Genomic DNA, 20,628 nt, shown 5'->3' on the forward strand with positions numbered 1-20,628 from the left:
TGCTCGATACACTTTAGACACTTAGTAAGTATTGATGAGGATGATGATGACACAACTCGGCCCCATGTCAATCCACCCAACTGCTGATTATTATGTGGAATAATCCCGGTGTGGAATAATCCCATTGTCAGTACTTCCCCTACCTTCTTCAGAGGCCCCCCCCCTCACCGCCCCCCTCACCCCCAATCTGTTTACAGTGTTCCCATTCAGGAAACACCAAGAAAATTCTGAAATGAGATGGACACCAGTCTAAGTGGGGGGAGCAAAGACTGAAGAAAGCATAACAATAAGACAAATCTTTGGAGCAGATGTAACAAGGGAAAAGAAAGTTGCTAAAACTGGGTAATAAAAAAGGAGAGAAGAGACTTCAGTAAGGAAGAGAGACTGATAATTACCTACTCCACTCTTTCATAGAGGCAAACAGCTACTAGAACACGAGTCAGAGGTATAGCATGTAATAGATCCTTCTCCTCACTCCTTCCCCTTCTGTACGCACTGCCTAAAATGAAGTTGAGAAGCTGAACATCACTTAACTCATCTTTTCTTTGGTCTGCGAAAGGTGTAATTACCTCATCTGTATGAAGCCAACAGCAGTGGTTGAAGAGTACAGGTGGATAGTCTGCAGTGCAACCTTGGGCAAGTCACTTAACTTCTCTGTGCCTCAGTTACCTCATCTGTAAAATGGGGATTTAAGACTGTGAGCCCCATGTGGGACAGGGACAGTGTCCAAGCTCATTATTTTCTATTTACCCATTGCCTAGTACCAAACCTGGAATATAGAAAGTGCTTAACAAATATTAAAAAAAAAAAGAAAGCCAAGTTGAAGTTGGGGGAAAAAAAAGGCCACAAAAACAGCAAACGAAGGCAAGAACAAGATGGGTGGAACTGAAAGTGGCCACCTTTCCTGGAAAACTTAAATCCTTCCTCCTTCAGCTCCAGGACCAGCCAGGGGAGACGAACAATAGGACTGCTAGCCTAACTTCTATACCCTTCTCCATTTTTAGCATTCTCATTTCACTTCACAGATCAGAGATAGAAACATCAAAGCTCTGGGCCCCTGGAAACACTTTTCCCCAGTTTTTCAGCAAGAAACCTGGCACAGCTCTGGGCCATTTTTTTTTAACAGTATTTGTTAAGTGCGTACTATGTGCCAGGCACTGCACTAAGCACTGGGGCAGATGCAAGCTAAGCAGGTTGGACCCAAACCATGTCGCATATGGGGATCACAGTCTTAATTCACATTTTACAGATGAGGTAATTGAGGCACAGAGAATTTAAGTGACTCTCCCAAGGTCCCACAGTAGATATGTGGTGGAGCTGGGATTAGAACCCAGATCCTTTGATTCCCAGGCCCATGTTCTTTCCACTAGGCCATGCTGCTTCTCATCTGGAGAAAGGGCAGAGAAAGGACCCAGGCATCCTGTATTTGGGAAATGGATCAGTCAATCAATCAATCCATTATATTTATTTAGCACTCCCTATGGGCAGAGCACCATGCTAAACACATGGGAGACTACAATACAACAGAGTTGGTAGACCCACTCCCTCCTCACAAGGAGCAGCCAAGAAGCAGTGTGGCTCAGTGGAAAGAGCATGGGCTTGGGAGTCAGAGGTCATGGGTTCGAATCCCAGCTCTGCCACTTGTTAGCTGTGTGACTGTGGGCAAGTCACTTTACTTCTCTGGGCCTCAGTCCCCTCATTTGTAAAATGGGGATTAAGACTGTGAGCCTGATTACCCTGTATCTACCCCAGTGCTTAGAACAGTGCTCTGCACATAGTACGTGCTTAACAAATACCAACATTATTATTATTAAGGAGCTTTCAGTCTCGAGGGAGAGACAGACGTTAATATAAATAAATAAATCAGCCAATATTTAAAACTTTAACTCCCCTGGAATGATTGTGTTTGAAATGTTGGGCAAGCTATTAAAAGCTAAGTTCAGAAATGTATTCAGAAACCTAATATAAATCATCTGGAAATATCTCTGCTATCAAACAGATACCTGAGAAGGCATTGTATATTTGCTTGCTGTGACCTTTCGTAATTCCAGCAGGCTCATAAGTGGAGACTCAGTATTTCAGCTTAGTACAGGAGGCTGAACTTAGCAAAAGTGAGCAGAAGAAGCTCAAGAGTAATTTGCGGCTAGGAGCAGACTAGACTGTAACAATAATATTCATTCATTCAATAGTATTTATTAAGCGCTTACTATGTGCAGAGCACTGTACTAAGCACTTGGAATGTACAAGTCGGCAACAGATAGAGACAGTCTCTGCCCTTTGACGGGCTTACAGTCTAATAGGGGGAGACAGGCAGACAAGAACAATGGCAATAAATAGAGTCAAGGGGAAGAACATCTCATAAAAACAATGGCAACTAAATAGAATCAGGGTGATGTACATCTCATTAAACAAAATAAATAGGGTGATGAAGTTATATACAGTTGAGCGGACGAGTACACTGCTGAGGGGGTGGGACAGGAGAGGGAGAGGAGGAGAGGGAAAGGGGGGAGAAGAGGGTTTAGCTGTGGAGAGGTGAAGGGGGGGTAGAGGGAGCAGAGGGAAAAAGGGGAGAGCTCAGTCTGGGAAGGCCTCTTGGAGGAGGTGAGCTTTAAGTAGGGATTTGAAGAAGGGAAGAGAATTAGATTGTCGGAGGTGAGGAGGGAGGGCATTCCAGGACTGCGGGAGGATGTGGCCCAGGGGTCGACGGCGGGATAGGCGAGACCGAGGGACAGTGAGGAGGTGGGCGGCAGAGGAGCGGAGCGTGCGGGGTGGGCAGTAGAAAGAGAGAAGGGAGGAGAGGTAGGAAGGGGCAAGGTGATGGAGAGCCTTGAAGTGAGGAGTGAGTGAGTGAGTGAGTGAGGAGTTTTTGCTTTGAGCGGAGGTTGATAGACTTAGTCATCACTTGGATGCATTGCTGGCCACCACCTGAGTGCACAATCATCCAGGACATATTACAATTTGGGCCTGTGAAGGTTAATGTCAGGGACCATGCCTGAAAACAGACGGATTAATTAACAGAGGTTCTTTCTTCGGCATCTTAGAATGTGGTCAAGAACACCGAAGGAAACAGATAGTCCTATTGATTTCCACCCCCACCCCCATCATGTAGTCAGTCAATCACATTTATTGAGCACTTACTGTGTGCAGAGCACTGCACTTAGGCGCTTGGGAGAGTACAACAATACAACAGACACATTCCCTGCCCACAGTGAGCTTACAATACAGAGGACTAATAATGGTACTTGTTAAGGACTTACTATGTGCCAAGCACTGTTCTAAGCACTGAGCACTATACCCTCCTCTATGTTCCATTTCCACCTTTCTCTAAAAGATAGTCACTCTGGCAGCAGTGCCACAAGGCTTGAAGTTTAATATCCAGGGTAGGGTGACAAGATATCCCGATTTGGGCAACTAGTCTTAACCTGTGGGGTTCTGTCCTCTCATCCAGTGGGTCTAATTTTAATTAACTAATTAATTTAATTAGTATTTACTAAGCACTTACTATGTGTCGAGCACTGTTCTGAGAGCTGGGGTAGATACAAGTTAATCAGGTTGGATACCATCCCTGTCCCACATGGGGCTCTCAGTCTAAGTTGGAGGGAGGAGTTAATCCTTATTTTATAAGATGAGGTAACTGAGGCACAGAGAAGTTAAGTGATTTGTCCAATGTCCCAAGGCAAGGAATGGCAGAACTGGGATTAGAACCCAGATCTTCCGACTCCCAGGCCCATCCTCTTCCCACTCAGCCATGCTGCTCCTCATGACGGAGAACCTATTAGGGAATCCCACTTTACACCAGGGGACAGGAAGGAACTCCTTATCCACAGTAGTGGTGTTGGTGGAAACTAATTGGGGAAAACTTCCAGGAAGAGTTGGACCTTAGAGGAGGGAGAGGATGGGGTAAGGCAGATAGGAGGAAGGATGTTATTTTGCGCATATCGGACCAATTTGAGCAAAGGCTCAGGTGGGAGAGAAAAGTGGTGGGTCAGAGCCACTTTGAGAAACAGCGTGGCCTAGTGAAAAGAACATGGAACCGTGGGTCAGAGGACTGGGTTCTAATCCCAGATCTGCCAATCGGTGGTGTGACCTTGGGCAAGTCACTTTCTTCTCGCTGCCTCAGTTTCCTCAGCTGCAAATGAGGATTCTCCCCTATATTCTGAGCCCCATGTGGGGACTGATTATCTCGTATCTACTACAGTGCTTGACACATAGCTTAATAAATAAATAAATTGCTTAATAAATACCATAGTATTATTATCATTATTTGATTGTAACTGAAGGGTGTGAGATCATGGAAGGCAACAGTGAAAAGTTGGGTTTTGAGCCAGAAGAAGATATGATGCCCCCGAAGGACTGCCAGTAGAGGAGGGATGTGGTTGAAGTGGCAGACCCAGAGAGCTTACATGTTGTTGAAATTTGCAGAAAAGCATTTGTTTGGGAAAGAAAAATATCACACGGTTTTGAAAAGGGTTAAGTAGGTTTTACATGTAGACTTAATGGGAAAGGTCAAAGTATGCACTATGCCAACTTGGCTGATGTCCCTTTAATTCATATGCCTGTCAGTGCTTTAAATTATCATGAGATTAATTAGAGTATGCAAAGTGTAGTCAAATGAATGAATAACACTTCTGAAAAAGTACATTTTATATCAAAGAAATTTGATTCCATAAGGGAAAATAGAGCAGTGACTTGGCTGATTTGTTTTCTTTCACTCAGTCACTCTTTTTCCTTAAAAATAGAATAAATATCATATTATATTTCCATGTTCCAAGGTAATACACAGAATAAAGTCTTTTTCATTTGCTTCTTGACTGCAAGCTTCCTAAAAAGTAGGATTCTGATAAGGTAGGACCTCAGAAAATAGATTAATTTTGGGTGGGAATGGAGAGAAAAGATAGGGAAATGTACCCCAGGCTTGAATGGGAGGCAGAGTTGTTCAAGTAGATATTCCCCTTGGGTTTAGAAGCTCTTTAGTTTAGAAGGGTGCCTTTGTGCGGACATAGGGAACATCATCTAGGTTTCAAAGATGCCTCAGTTTGGGGTGTCTAGGTTCAAACTAAACTGCCAACCAGGATCACCAACATGTCTTACTGAATATACAGACAACTAAAGAGGCTTGGGTAAGATATTGCTAATGAAAAGAGCTCTATTTCCAATTTATCTTCCCAGCTTCTTCTCAGAGGATACTGTTTTCTGGGCTTTCTTAGAGCCAAAGCAATGTTTATCCATAGATGTCAATTTGTAAAGACCACTAGTTCAGGCAGAGCAATAAACACTCACCTGTCACCTGGGGCGGCTATATTCTGATGGTGAATGAATGACTGGCATATTACCCCAGTTTTCTGACTTGGTTTTTTTAACAAATCAATTAATCAATCATATTTATTGAGCACTTACTGTGTGCAGAGCCCTGTACTAAGTGCTTGGGAGAGTACAGTATAACAGAGTTGGTAGACACGTTCCCTGCCCACAACAAGCTTATAGTCTAGAGGGGGAGATAGACATTAATATAAATAAAAAATGGATATGTACATGAGTGCTGTGGAGCTGAGAGAGAGGTGAATAAAGGGTGCAAATCCACATATAAGGGTGACACAGAAGGGAATGAGGTGCTATAGAAAATATTTAACTAGAGAGTGCAAAATAATGGAAACATTGAAGTAATTCAGGTGGGTCATGTGGGATTTAATAGCTTGAATTTGTAGAGCACTTTAAATTTTCCAAAATGCTTTCACACCAATTATCTTACTTAATGCTCTCATCATCTCTGTGCGGTAGGGAGGTGGGTATTATGAGCCCTATTTTACTTGTGAGAAAACTGAGGCACAGAATGGTTAAGTGATTTGTCCGAGGTCACACAAGCAGGTCAGTGGCAGATCTTGGCATCAACCTCGGGTCTCCTGACTCCCAGACCTGTACACTCTTTCCACCAGATCACACTGTCTGATTGATTCATTGTGGGCACTAGAGCTGTTTAATTTAATTAGATGACCTTCCATGAATACATGAAGTAGGAGTCTGAATTTTGTGATTTTTGTCATCTCTGGAAGTGCAAGTCTTAAATAATTCCCACATTTCTAGAGTTTAATTTAATGTCCTACTTGATGTACTTCGGGGGGTGAGGGGCAAGGGTCAAAATCGGCTCTGTTAGCCCCTACAGATCAGGAAAGTGCTACCTCTGTTCTAGGATGTTGGAGGTAAGAGGAAGATTGCTTTCCCCTTGTAGCTCCTTTAGGGCCATTGTAAAGCATTCAGATATGCAAAGTAAAGAAAGACTATGGATATCTTTTTTTTTCCCCCAAAGGTATTTGTTAAAATGCTTACTTTGCGTCAAGCACTGTTCTAAGCGCTGGGGTGGATATAATGCTAATCAGGTCAGACAGATTCCCTGTTCCTCATGGGGCTGACAGTCTAAGGGAGAGGGAGAACAGGGACTGAATTCTCATTTTACAGATAAGGAAATGGCAGCATTGAAGACGTTAAGTGACTTACCCAAAGTTCCACAGCAGGCAAGTAGCGGAGCTGGGATTAAAACTCAAGTTCTAATCTGAATTTAACTTCCACCTCCATATCTCTATTCAATCTTGTCAGGACCCCTTGGTTGTGTAGGTAGAGAAGACTACTAATGAAGTCATATCTGCTCATTTTGGGTTTGTGTGTTTGCAACTAATGCTCTCTATCTGATCCGATTATCACGTAAACCTGCCACTCTAACTTAGTATAGTGCTTGGCACATGATTAATACTGTAATCAACTGCTTTTATCATGTCTGACCCTACAAAAACTGATGCTTAATATAAGCCTTTGAAAAAGTGTGATCCATTGTTTTTCTGAAGTGGCATGATGAATGAAGAAACTGCACACTACATTCAGTGGGTGATAATAATAATAATAATAATAATGGTATTTGTTAAGTGCTTACTATGTGCCACACACTGTTCTAAGCGCTGGAGTAAATACAAGGTAATTGGGTTGTCCCACATGGGGCTCACAGTCTTAATCATGGGTTTGAATCCCGGCTCTGCCACTTGTCAGCTGCGGGCAAGTCACTTAACTTCTCTGTGCCTCAGTTACCTCATTAAGCATGTGAGCCTCACATGGGACAACCTGATTACCCTGTATCTACCCCAGCGCTTAGAACAGTGCTCTGCGCCTAGTAAGCGCTTAACAAATACCAACATTATTAACAATATTATTAATCCCCATTTTACAGATGAGGTAACTGAGGCACAGAGAAGTTAAGTGACTTACCCAAAATCACACAGCTAACAAGTGGCAGAGTTGGGATTAGAACACATGACCTCTGACTCCCCAGCCTGTGTGCTTTCCACTAAGCCCCATGCTGCTTCTCCTAAGCATATGGTAAGCATATGGAGTGTGCTGTCATGGGAAGTAGGCCAGGCAGAAAGTATCAGGTTCAAGAAGGGTTTGTATATTATGGACAGGAGGTCTATAATGGTTTACTAGTGAGAATGAAAAGGATGGAAAGGAAAAAACCCTGAGGTTAGATGTCAAAGAAGGCAACCGCCTCTCCATTTTTCCAAGCATCTTACTGCCATTACTCGCAGATAGAATACTGGCTGGACCACTGGTCTGATCCAATAATATCACTGTTGATATTATTTGCCACAAAGGAGGCTGTTTCATAAATAATTTAGGACCAAACTTCTGAGAAAGCTTTCATTCAGGTATTGAAATGGCAGGGTTTTTACAAAAGGATTCTATCTTGAACGGTCTTCTCCATTATATTGTAAGTTTCTGGAGGGCATGGAGCATGTCTTTCACTTTTAGTATACTCTCCCAAGTGCCTAGCAGAGCTCACTGCACACGATAAGCACTCAATAGATACTATGGATTGATTTTTAAGCTCCTAGAGGATATGGAGCCTTTCACTTTTAGTATATCAATCAATCAATCAAGTATGTTTAGTGTGCACTTAATGTGTGCCGAGCACTGCACTAACCATTTGGGAAGTACAGTTCAATAGAGTTGGTAGATGTGATTCCTGCCCACAGTATACTCTCCCAAATGCCTAGTAGAGTGTTAGTATTTGTTAAGCACTTACTATGTGCCAAGCACTGTTCTAAGCCCTGGGGTAGATACAAGGTAATCAGGTTGTCCCACGTAGGGCTCACAGACTTCATCCCCATTTTACAGATGAGGGAACTGAGGCACAGAGAAGTTAAGTGACTTGCCCAAGACCGCACAGCTGACAAGTGGCAGAGCCGCGATTGGAACTCATGACCTCTGACTCCCAAGCCCATGCTCTTTCCACTGAGCCACGCTGCTTCTCACTGCACTGCACACAATGGGTGCTCAATGAATATGATGATGATGATGAACATGTGGTGCTGAATTTAATCTGTTGGAAATTGGGGAAAGGAAGATTTCAATCTTTTCCCCCTAGATTTTCAGAGCAACACATATCCAAACATATTTCAGACAAATGGGCTCCCTCTAGACTGTTAAGCTCATTGTGGGCAGGTAATGTCACTGTTATTATTGGGTTGTACTTTCCCAGGTGCTTACTACAGTGCTCTGCACAAAGTATGTGCTTAATAAATACGATTGATTGAATGAATGAATGAATGAAGTTCTGGACCTCATGCAGGCACAGAGAACCTAGCCTTGTTATCACCAATATGGATTCTAAAATCTCACACAACTTTGTGAAGGCCAGAGGAGAGCAATCCATCCTGAAACAAAGTTTATGACATTTTTTTTGTTGTTGTTGTTTTTCTGGAGGCTTAGGGCTTCTTTCCAGAACTTAGTCCTGTACAGGATTTTAAAATTACACTCTAGCTCCTAAGTCTCCCTCTACGACCCCTTCCACAGACACGCTTCATAAAAACCTCATTCTGGCAGTTCCATTTGCAACACTCAACTGGATAAATGCAGAATTGTGACTTGTGTCACAAAAAATAATAACAACTGGTGATCAAGGTTAATCTGATATTTGATTTTCTAATCACGTTACTGCATTACAATACCTGGATTCAAAAAAGAATGTAAATAACCAATTCAGGCATGCAAACATTTTTCTGATCTCATTTCATATCTGTCATTTCAGATTATTCAAGACATCCACCAGTGGCTATTTAAACCTGTCCCATTTATTTGATTTTGTGCCTCTATCCACTTGCTTCTATCCATGCCTGTTCAGAGCCAATTTCTTGAATTATGATATTAAGACTCTCACAGTTCAGTTACATGGTGAGCATAATTTTTTTAATATACTAATTTATTTGATTTTTTTTTTGGAAACTGTAATTTCTGTGGTGAGACCCATGATTGAGAAGCTTTCAAATCTGGAGAAGGCATAACCATTGAAATCCAACCCTATGGTGATTTTCATCTTCCTCATAGAGCCCATTCATTTAACAAGACAGTCTGGGGACCTGGAAGGTGGCATAAAAACCCTCAACCACACCCTCCAAGATGTCTTTATTTGAGGGCATAGATGGGGAGAGTTTTGCTTTCTCTCCTGAAGGGATTCTAAGCAGAGGTCATGGAAGTAACTGCGCTGTGCACTGACGAGAGGAGGACATGGCTTCGGATGGAGTGGCGATGAGGCAGCAATTCTACTGCCTGCCTTAGCAACTCTCCTGGTCTCTCTGGAGGATGTACCTAGTCTCTCTGAACTTAGACAGGCATATAATGAAAATCATAATAACAATAATTATGGTACTTGTTAAGCGCTTACTGTGTGCCAAGCACTGTTCTAAGCCCTGGGGTAGATACAAGTTAATCAGGTTGGACACAGCCCCTGTCCCACATGGGGCTCACACTCTTAATCCCCATTTTACAGATGAGGTAACTGAGGCCCAGAGACCTTGGGCATGTCACACAGCAGAGATGTGTCAGAGCTGGGATTAGAACCCAGGTCCTTCTGACTCCCAGGGCCGTGTTCTATCCACTAATCGATGCTGCATGTGCCTGGTGAGAAGGGAAGACTGCATGGGGGAAAAGGCTTAGGGTGTCTTTTCTGCTCCCTAGGTCCCAGAGAACAAATAACTAATTTCTCCTTTGGTTCAAAGGAGAGAAAAGACCTCAATAGGTTTATTTTGAGAATAGCTAGGTTGTTCATTAATAATAATGATAATGGTATTTGTTAAGAGGTTACTATGTGCCAAATACTGTTCTAAGCTCTGGGGTTGATACAAGGAAATCAGGTTGTCCCACGTGGGGCTCACAGTCTCAATCCCCATTTTACAGATGAGGTAACTGAGGCACTAGAGAAGTTAAGTGACTTGCCCAAAGTCACACAGCTGACAAGTGGCGGAACTAGGATTAGAACCCATGACCGCTGACTCCCAAGCCCGTGCTCTTTCCACTAAGCCACACTGCTTTATGAATGAACTCTATCACCTAATAAGGGTGAGAGGGTGGGGAGGAATGGTTTGCCCCACTGTTGCAGTCCTGCATAGAGACTGTGGCTTCTCTGCATAATTCCATCATGGAATTGCTCAGGAAGGGGGAGGGCTGGTAGTTAAATACAGTCAGGGACATTGCTACTACCCAAGTAAGATTTTGCTTGGCAGGAAGCCATGTTGTTCCTTTAAGAAGGGCTCAGTTTGCTCACTTAAGGTCCAATTAGGAGCAGGTGGAGTGCAGAAGGAGTCCAACATGTTGTAGGCACCACAGGGATCCCTTGACCACTAGCTCCTGAGGTCTCTGGGTCTCCTTAATCGTGGACAAAATAGAGGTGTTGTACCTCCTTACATTAGTGGTCCCATACCACTCATGTGTAATGGCTAACAGAGAGATCACCAACTGTGAGAAGCGGTGTGGATAGAGCACAGGACTGGAAGTCAAAAGGACCTTGGTTCAATTCCTGACTCTGCCACATGTCTGCTGTGCGACCCTGGGCAAGTCACTTAACTTCTCTGGGCCTCAGTTACCTCATCTGGAAAATGGGGATTAAGACCGTGAGCCCCACGTGGGACAGGGCCTGTCTTCAACCTGATTAGCTTGTATCTACCCCAGTGCTTAGATCAGTGCTTGGCATATAGTAAGCATTTTAAAAGTATCATAATTATTATCAGTTATTATTGTAGGAGAAAATCTGGTGGAGAGTTGGCGGGAAAATCGTTTTCCCCTTCTGGCTGCGTAAGGGGAATTGGGCTCAGTGAGAAGCCAGGACTTTAGAGATTTGGTATCTTGTTCCACTCATTCCAATAATAATAATATCATTTGTTAAGCACTTACAGTCAATCAGTCCGTTGAATTTATTGAGCTCTTATTGTATGCAGAGCACTGTACTAAACGTTTGGGAGAGTACAACTATATCCCAAGCACTGTGCTAAGGGCTGGGATAGATACAGTACAATCAGATCAGACACGGTCCTTCTGCTACATGGGGCCTCATAGTCTGGGAGAGGGAGGGCAGGTTTTCAATCACCATCTTACAGATAAGGAAACTGAGACTCGGAGAAGTTAAGTGAGCTGCCCAAGGTCACCCAGCAGGCAAGTGGTAGATTAAAAACCCAGGTCTCCTACCTCCCATGCCTTTTCGCTACCCCCTGCTGACTACAGTAGGCTCGGCACTCCCCAGTCTCCTCGCCCTATCCTGCTATAGTCAATTCCATGGTAATAGAGACAGAAATGGTGTGCATAAATTACTCCTACAGATAATCCCAAATCTCTTTTTACCCTAGAGTTTCAACCTCCTCTCTCATCAAAATGCTTATTAGAGCTGCTTAAAAATGATCCAAATGGACTGATTTCAATTTTGTCTCCTTTTCACTCTCCAGCAGAGGTGCTAATGATAGGTGAGGTGACCAAAAAGAAGCAGCATGAAGGAAGAAGAAAAGAAGCAAAAATCAGGGACAATCCTCAGATTGGAAAATAAGAAGACTCTGCACCTGTTGAGTCCTTTTATTTTTCCAAAACACTTTCACAGCGATATCTCATTTTAACCTTACAATAGCTCTGCGCGGCTGAGGGACGGTTAACATTTTTCCCATTTTACAGATAAAGAAACGGGGCCCAGAGAGATTAGTGATTTTCCCAAAGGTCAACAGGTACCCATCCACCTCTGCATTAAACAGAAACTCCTTACCATCAGCTTTAAAGCACTCAACCACCTTGCCCTCTCCTACCTTACATTACTGTTTTCCTACAACCCAGCCCACACACTTCGCTCCTGTAATGCCAACTTACTCACTGAACCTCGATCTTGTCTATCTCACTGTTGACCCCTCGCCTACGTCCTGCCTCCAGCCTGAAATGCCCTCCCTCTTCAGATCTGACAATCACTCTCCCCCCCACTTCAAAGCCTTTTTAAGAGGCCTTTCCTCTTCTCCCACTCCCTTCTGCATCACCCTTGAACGTGGGACCCTTTAGTCACCCCTCCCTCAGCCCCACAGCACTTATGTATATATCTGTAATTTAAAATACCATAATTATCATTATATTATTAATTTCCATCTCCCCCTCTAGTCTGCAAGCTTGTTGTAGGCAGGGAACGTGTTTATCAACTTTGCTATATTGTACTCACCCAAGCGCTTAGTACAGTTCTCTGCACACAGTAAGCACTCAATAAACACCATTGATTGACTGATTAATTAAAAGAGGTAATATCCTACCGCCGAGGTGAAGATCATACCATAGGAGCAGGGGTGGCCACAGGTCTGCCTTCCCTTGACGTTCCCTTACACTTGATAATCACCCCACCCTCAGTCCCACAGCACATATGTACATATCCTTAATTTATTTTAATGTCTGCCTCCCCCTCTAGATTATAAACTTGTCGTGAGCAGGGAACATGCCTACCAACTCTGTTTTAGGGTATTCTCCAAGTGCTTAATACAGTGTTCTGCAGACAGTAAGAGGAGCCTGAAAAATGTTCTTTTTGGCAGCAATGTGTCACAGTACTTGTTTTTATTGTTTGGGCTTTTAGGGATTTATTGTTTTTGCTGTATTTATCTCATCATTTCTTTCCCCGTGTGTCTGTCGGCAAACCTCCCACGCCCCTTTCTTCTTTATAGACTGTGAGACCTCCGAGGGCAATAGACCGTGTCTGAAGTATTATCCTGGTTCCTTTCCTCAGCGTTTGGCATAAAGTACTTAACAAATATCATTTAAACAATCAATCAATGTTACTTCTTGAGCACTTACATGTGCAGATCACTGTAGCATGGCTTAGTGGAAAGAGCACAGGCTTGGGAGTCAGAGGTGGTGGGTTCTAATCCTGGCTCTGCCACTTGTCAGCTGTGTGATTTTGGGCAAGTCACTTAACCTCTCTGTGCCTCAGTTACCTCATCTGTAAAATAGGGATTAAGACTATGAGCCCCAAGTGGGACAACCTGATTACCTTGTATCAACCCCAGCGCTTAGAACAGTGCTTAGCAAGTGCTTAACAAATACTATCATTATTGTTGTTGTTATTATTATTATTATTGTTACTATGTGCTGTAGTAGATACAGCACAAGCCTGGGAGTGGTGTAGTGGACAGAGCACAGACCTGGGAGTCAGAAGGTGATGGGTTCTAATCCCAGCTGCGCCACTTGTCTGCTATGTGACCTCAGGCAAGTCACTTAACTTCTCTGGGCCTCAGTTACCTCATATGTAAAATGGAGATTGAGACTGTGAACCCCACATGGGGCAGGAACTGTGTCCAACCCAACTTCCTGGCATATAGTAAACGCATAACAAATACCACAATTATTATTATTACTGAGTACTTTGGAAAATACTACTACTAATAATAATGATGGCATTTGTTAAGCACTTACTATGTGCAAAATGTTGGTAGACCCGATCTGTGTCCACAAGGATTCTAGAGTCTACAGAAGGAGATAGGCATTAAAATAGATTAGAGATAAGGGAAACAGAAGAATATGAGAGTATTTGCTTTTTTTTGAACTTACGTGTGTGGCTGAGATATCAAAGTGCTTGAGGAGTACACAGCCAAGTTCATAATCGACACAGAGCAGAGGATGAATTGGGAAAATAAAGGGCTTATTCTGCAAAGGCCTCTTGGAGGAGATTCATTCATTCATTCAATCGAATTTATTGAGTGCTTACTGTGTGCAGAGAGGAGATGTGATTTTAGGAGGGTTTTGAAGGTGGGGAGCATGGTGGACTGTTGGCTATGAAGAAGGGAGAGGGAGTTCCAGGCCTGAGGGAGGACGTGGGCGAGGGGTTGGTGGTGGGAAAGTTGAGAACAAGGTACAGAGAGCAGGTTGGTATGGGAAGAGCTGAGATTGCAGGTTGGATTGTTGTAGGACATGAGTTAAGTAAGAGGGAGAGAGCTGATTGAGTCTCTTAAAACCAGTGGTAAGGAGTGTCTGATTCAGAGGTGGATGGGCAACCAGTGGAGATTTTTAAGCAGTGGGGAGATATGGGCTGAACGGGTTTTTCAGAAAAATGATCTGGACAGCAGAGTAAAGGTTAGACTGGAGAGAGGAGAGATAGGCTGCAGGGAGGCCAGTGAGGAGGCTGATGCCGAAGTCAGGGTGGGAAATGATCAATGCTTTGATGAGTGTGGTAGCTGTTTGGGTGGAGAGGAAAGGGCAGATTCTGGAAATGATAGAACTGACAGGATTTCATGACAGATTGAATTGTATGGGTTGAATGAAAGAGATGAGCCAAGGGTAAAGATAAGGTTATAGGCTTAGGAGACAGAGAGGATCTCCCTGACCTCCCAACCTCCTGCCTCTTCCCACTTCAGTCCATACTTCACTCCGTTGCCTGGATTATCTTTCTACAAAAACATCCAGGGCATGTCACCCCCCTCCTCAAAAATCTCCAGTAGTTACTTATCCACCTCCATATCAAAGAAAAACTCCTCCGTTAAAGGTCTCCATCACCTTGCCCCCTCCTACCTCACCTCCCTTCTTCTACATCCCAGCCCGCACACTCCGCTCCTCTAGTGCTGACCTTTCACTGTGCCTCCAACTCACCTGTCTCACCGCCGACCCCTGGCCCACATCCTACCTGTGGCCTGGAACACCCTCCCTCCACAAGTCCACCAGATAATCACTCTTCCCTCCTTCAAAGCTCTACTGAAGGTGCACCTCCTCCAAGAGGCCTTCCCAAACGAAACCCCACTTTTCCTCAGCTCCCACTCCCTTCCTCGTCACCATGACCCACTACCCTTGCTCTTCCCCCCTCTCCCCACCCCACAGCACTTATGGACATACGTATATATCTATAATTCTATTTATTTATATTGATGCCTGTTTTACTTGTATTGATGTCCGTTTCCCCCCCTCTAGACTGTGAGCCCATTGTGGGCAGGGATTGTCTCTCTTTATTGCCGTATTTTACTTTCCAACCGCTTAGTACAGTGCTCTGCACACAGTAAGCACTCAATAAATACAATTGAATGAATGAATGAATGGAGGATAGTGGTGCTGTCTACAGTGAAAGGAAAGTTGGGGGAGGACAGGGTTTGGGTAGAAATGTGAGGAGTTCTGTTTTGGACCCGTTAAGTATGAGATTTTAGCAGGACATCCAAATAGGGATGTCCAGGAGGCAGGAGGAAATGGGAGACTAGAGAGAAGGAGAGAGATCAGGGCTGGAGAGGTAGACTTGGGAATCATCCTCATAGAGATGGTAGTTGAAGCCATGGGAGCACATGAGTTCTCCCACGGAGAAAGTGTAGATGGAGAAGAGAAGGGGATCCCGAACCAAGCCTTAAAGGACTCCCACAGTTAGAGGGTGGGGGTCAGAGGACGACCCAGAGGAAGAGACTGAGAAGGAACGGGCTGAGTTCCCAAAGATGAATGCTTTCCTAAGCATTTCACTGTTAATGTTTCAAGCATTTAATGCTGCCTTGCAAAGAAGAATAAAAATTTTACAAGTTCACTTTTTTTTTTACCAGTGTGCTCTTCCCTGTGGCTAGACAATCTGTCATGTAAAATACATAAATGATTAAACACGTTTCTTTACTACTGGCACACTGGAGAGTGTTCCTGGCCTCAGGCATGCAATAGGTAACTAACTACAAGGCTGACTTAATGTTCATTGACTTTTTTTTAAAGTACAGAAAATAAATTACTACAAGAAATATGCTAAAATTATAAAAGTTATTTTCAGTGTATGGAAATATATGAAATATGATCCATATGCTACATGTTTCCATTATGAAAAAACATTTTCAGAGGTCTAACAATGTTCTGCAACGCAAGTGCTGAATTTGCAAATAGGCTCCTATTCATATTGAAAGGATATGCATATTCAGAGGCCTATTATTGAAAAACCATTTGGGTATAGTTAGACTATCTTGAGCTATCTTTATAGCTGATAAAGTGACTGGGAAACACAGTACAGGCTCATAGGTGTCAGAAGCCTCACCCTTCCGCTGCAGAAGGGAATTGCAAGTGAGAATGGCCTTGACCCTACTTCAAGATCAGAGATAGGACCCGGCATTCTGCGATCAGTTTAAATAAGATCCATTTGAGAGGTAGCTTTCTAGTTCTCTCTTCAACTTTCAGTTGAGAAAAACAAAATTGTAGATTTTTTTTTAATGACCAGGAAAGTCACTCAAGAAAAATGACTTTTACTTTCCCATGTCAGACATAACTTTTTGGACAATATGATAATAATAATGATGGCATTTGTTCAGCGTTTACTATGTGCCGAGCACTGTTCTAAGTGCTGGGGTAAATACGAGGTGATCAGGTTGTCCCACATGGGACTCACAGTCTTAATCCCCATTTTACAAATGAGGTAACTGAGGCACAGAGGAGTTAAGTGACTTGCCCAAAGTCACACAGCTAAGTGGCGGAGCCAGGATTAGAACCCACAACCTCTGACTCCCAAGCCCGGGCTCTTTGCACTAAGCCTCGCTGTTTCTCTACTAAGCATTCTCCTTCAAGCCCTCCCTAAAACTCACCTGTTTCTAAAACTGAAGTCTACTCAACCTACCATGTTTGGGTCTTACAATCCTCACAACATCCAAGGCAAATGAAGACAAAGAATTGGCCACCTTATAAACTCCTTATAATGTCTGTCCCCCCTGTAGACTGGAAGCTTCTTGTGAGCAGGTACCCAGGTCTGTTGTACTTTCCCAAACACCTTATAAACCAGTCATCCTCAGTCCTTCAGGAGATGCACTGGAAGTAACCTTAGTTAAATTAGCACTGACTACTAGTCAGCCTGGGTAAATAGCTTGTTTTTTGTTATTTATTAATGGTATTTGTTAAGCGCTTAGTATGTGCCAGGCACTGTACTAAGCACTGGGGTAGATAATAATAATAACAATAATGTTGGTATTTAAGCGCTTACTATGTGCAGAGCACTGTTCTAAGCGCTGAGGTAGATATAAGGTAATCAGTATGTCCCACGTGAGGTTCACAGTCTTCATCCCCATTTTACAGATGAGGTCACTGAGGCACAGAGAAGTCAAGTGACTTGCCCACAGTCACACAGCTGACAAGTGGCAGATCCTGGATTCGAACCCATGACCTCTGACTCCCAAGCCCGGGCTCTTTCCATTGAGCCACGCTGCTTCTCTATACAAGATAATCAGGTTGGTTACAGTCCATGTCCCAGGTAGGGCTCACAGTCTTAATCCCCATTTTACAGATGAGGTAATTGAGGCCCGGAAAAGTAAAGTGACTTGCCAAGGTGACAAGTGGCCAAACTGGGAGTAGAAGCCAGGTCCTTCTGACTCAGTCGATCGTATTTGAGTGCTTACTGTGTGCAGAGGTCGTGCTCTTTTCTACACTACAGTTCAGGAAGCAGCTATTTGCAAGGCTTTACTCTGCATTCAGTTTTCATTCAGAGACATTAGCTTTTAGGGGCAGAAATGTGTTTTAAGTATAAGCCCAACTGGTATGCAGTGGTACTATTTGTTAGTGGAGCACTGCTACAAATACAATCAATCAATCGATGGTCAGTATTGAGCACTTATTGGGTGCAGAGCACTGTACTAAGCATTTGGGAAAGTACCACAGACCTGGGTACCTGCTCACAAGAAGCTTCCAGTCTACAGGGGGAGACAGACATTAAAAAATAGATTAGGGATAAGAGAAATAGAAGAGTGGAAGAATATTTACATAAGTATTGTGGGGCCAGGGTGAGTATCAAAGTGCATAAGGAGTACGCAGCCAACTGCAGAGTGACGCAGAGGGGAGGGCAGATAGAGGCAATGAAGGGCTTAATCTGGGAAGGCCTCTTGGAGGGGATGTGATTTTAGGACAGTTTTGAAGGTAGGGGGAGTGGTGGACAGTACAAGTTTTTAAACTTTCGGTTTTTAAAATTTTCCAAGGTCCAGATTTCCCACTTAAGGATGCTACACACTTTGTGTCTGCAACAGAATGTTCACAACTCTCAACTCCTTCCCTAGTCAGAACCTGCTTTAGGGGTTCTTCTGACTGACATGAACTAGGAAATCTCCATCTTATGAGGCCAAATCTGCTCACAGAGAAAGCGTTTGTCAGAAATTTTGCTGCCCTTAGTAATTCACTGCCCCAAGCGATTTCATTTTTATTGTCCTAATGGAATCATTGTGTTCATTTGGGAGCAACTTATTTGTATTGGGTTAATAATGCTTCTTGGAAATCCAGAAGCTATTTCCCAAACTTGTTGAACAGTCAACTCGGCTTTTCTTTCACTAATTCTCCTTCCTAAACAAGTGGATCTGGAAGAAAATAGGTAAATTGTTAAAGAGCCTGAGCAAAATTCTCCACCCAACTTGCAGGGAGGCATTACTCACGGCAAACCTACAGTGACAGTCAGTGTGGGTTTACCCCAGAGGCGAACAGCTCTCCTATCCGTCCTGTGTATACCCAGTGAGTCCCTAGGTGACATGAAAGTAGGCAGGTCTAGGTCCCTACAGTGTTCTGCACACATTATTCACCCAATATATTCTATTGATCGATTCTCCTCTGGCCCAGGGCCAGAGAGGCGTGATCAGTCAATGGTATTTATTGAGCACTGACTGTGTGCAGAGCACAGTACTAAATGCTTGGGAGGGTATGATACAACAGAGGTGGTAGGCACATCCCATGCTCACAGTCAAAGTCACAGTCACAGTCACAGCTGACAGTCAAAGCAGTAATGGTCAGGGTATACCCTATATGGCTGGCTTCTGACCCGGCCCAAGGTTTTCTCATGTTCATAAAATGGGTGGACTGTTGTCGGTCACTTTGTAATCATAATAATAATAACTGTGGTATTTAAGTGCTTACCATGTGCCAGGCACTGTACAAAACGCTGGGGTGGATACATACAAATCGGGTTAGACACACTTCCTATCCCACGTGGGGCTCGCTGTCTCAATCCCTATTTTACAGATGAGGTAACTGAGGCCCAGAAAAGGAAAATGACCTGCCCAAGGCCACACAGCAGACAAGTGGCAGAGCCAGGATTAGAACCCATGACCTTCTGACTCCCAGGCCCGGGCTCTATCCACTGCGCAATGCTGCTTCTCTTTTTTTTTGCAGCTAGGGTGCTGTTTTAGCATCCCAAAAACCTGCTGCGCTGGAGAGAGGTTGCCCAGTCCTCATGCCCACTGGAACTCCCATCAGCCCCCTCTCCAGCTGGGCAGGATTGAGGAACCACCTGCCCTGTGAGGCCTTCTCCACTTTTAGAATGTTAGGAAGGCTGTGGTTGTGACTATTGTGACCCCGGACCGGAGCGTCAGAGGCCTGACACACGATCCCACCAGTCACATTGCCTAATTGCTCTTACTGCATTTATCATTGTCTTTGTCTTTTATGGTTTTTTTATTGTTTCATGTGTCTATGACCAATCCAATCCCTCCACCCACCTTATTCGTAAATTGCAATCCCCTCTGGGGTCAGGAATCATCTTTAATGACTGTCTGTTAATTTTTTTTTCAGTGTTTAGTACAGTGCCTTTGCACACACTAGGCTCTCATTAAATAATGCTATTGAACTGAATTGAATTTATCCAAAAATCTGAACGAAGTGGATACAAAGTGGGGATTGACCAGATGGAGAAGTTGACAAACAGGTCAGCCATTCACCTCCACTGATGAAAGTCTCAAATCATCTTAGAAAATAAAATGTCTGGATATAAAAACCAAAGAAATGCTAAATTGGGTCAAACTAATGGTTCATCAAGTCCAAGATTCTACCTTTTATAAAAGTGGTACCAAAAGATGTTTGGAAGAACAGTTTGATGATTGCCCAATTCTTTGTAGGATCCTTGAGAGCAGGGACCATGTCTTCTCATTTTATTGTACACTCCCAATACCTAGGTAATCAGTAAATACTCAATTGACTCTTTGACATCCACCTGCATGCTTAGGAGCCTTCTCACCTCCTCCCTTCTTCCTCTGATGTCTTGTCCTAACAATAATAGCAATAATAATAATAATAATCCTCTGTATCAAGCAAAAACTCCTCACTATTAGCTTCAAAGCCTCCATCACCTTGCCCCCTCCTACCTTACCTCCCTTCTCGCCTTCTACATCCCAGTCCGCACACTCCGCTCCCCTGGTGCTAACCTCACCTGTCCCATGTCCTACCTCTAACCTGGAATTCCCTCCCTCCCCAAATCCGTCAATCACACTTTCCCCCTTCAAAGCCCTACTGAAGGCTCACCTCCTCCAAGAGGCCTTCCCAGACTAAGCACCCCCTTTCCTCAGCTCTCCCTCCCCTCCCCATTGCCCCAACTCGCTCGCCTTGCTCAACCCCTCCTCCCCACAG

General features: G+C 43.8%; 1 long non-coding RNA gene across 1 annotated transcript; it reads left to right on the forward strand.

The window, feature by feature from the left end:
* The first annotated feature begins 9,076 nt into the window (after positions 1-9,076).
* LOC120638077 lies at positions 9,077-11,865 on the forward strand. Its single transcript, XR_005659551.1, has 2 exons — positions 9,077-9,213; positions 11,754-11,865. It is a non-coding gene; the product is annotated as an uncharacterized LOC120638077 (long non-coding RNA).
* Positions 11,866-20,628: the final 8,763 nt, after the last annotated feature.

This window comes from Ornithorhynchus anatinus, chromosome X1 (assembly GCF_004115215.2).
Source record: "Ornithorhynchus anatinus isolate Pmale09 chromosome X1, mOrnAna1.pri.v4, whole genome shotgun sequence".
NCBI classification, from domain to species: Eukaryota; Metazoa; Chordata; class Mammalia; order Monotremata; family Ornithorhynchidae; genus Ornithorhynchus; species Ornithorhynchus anatinus.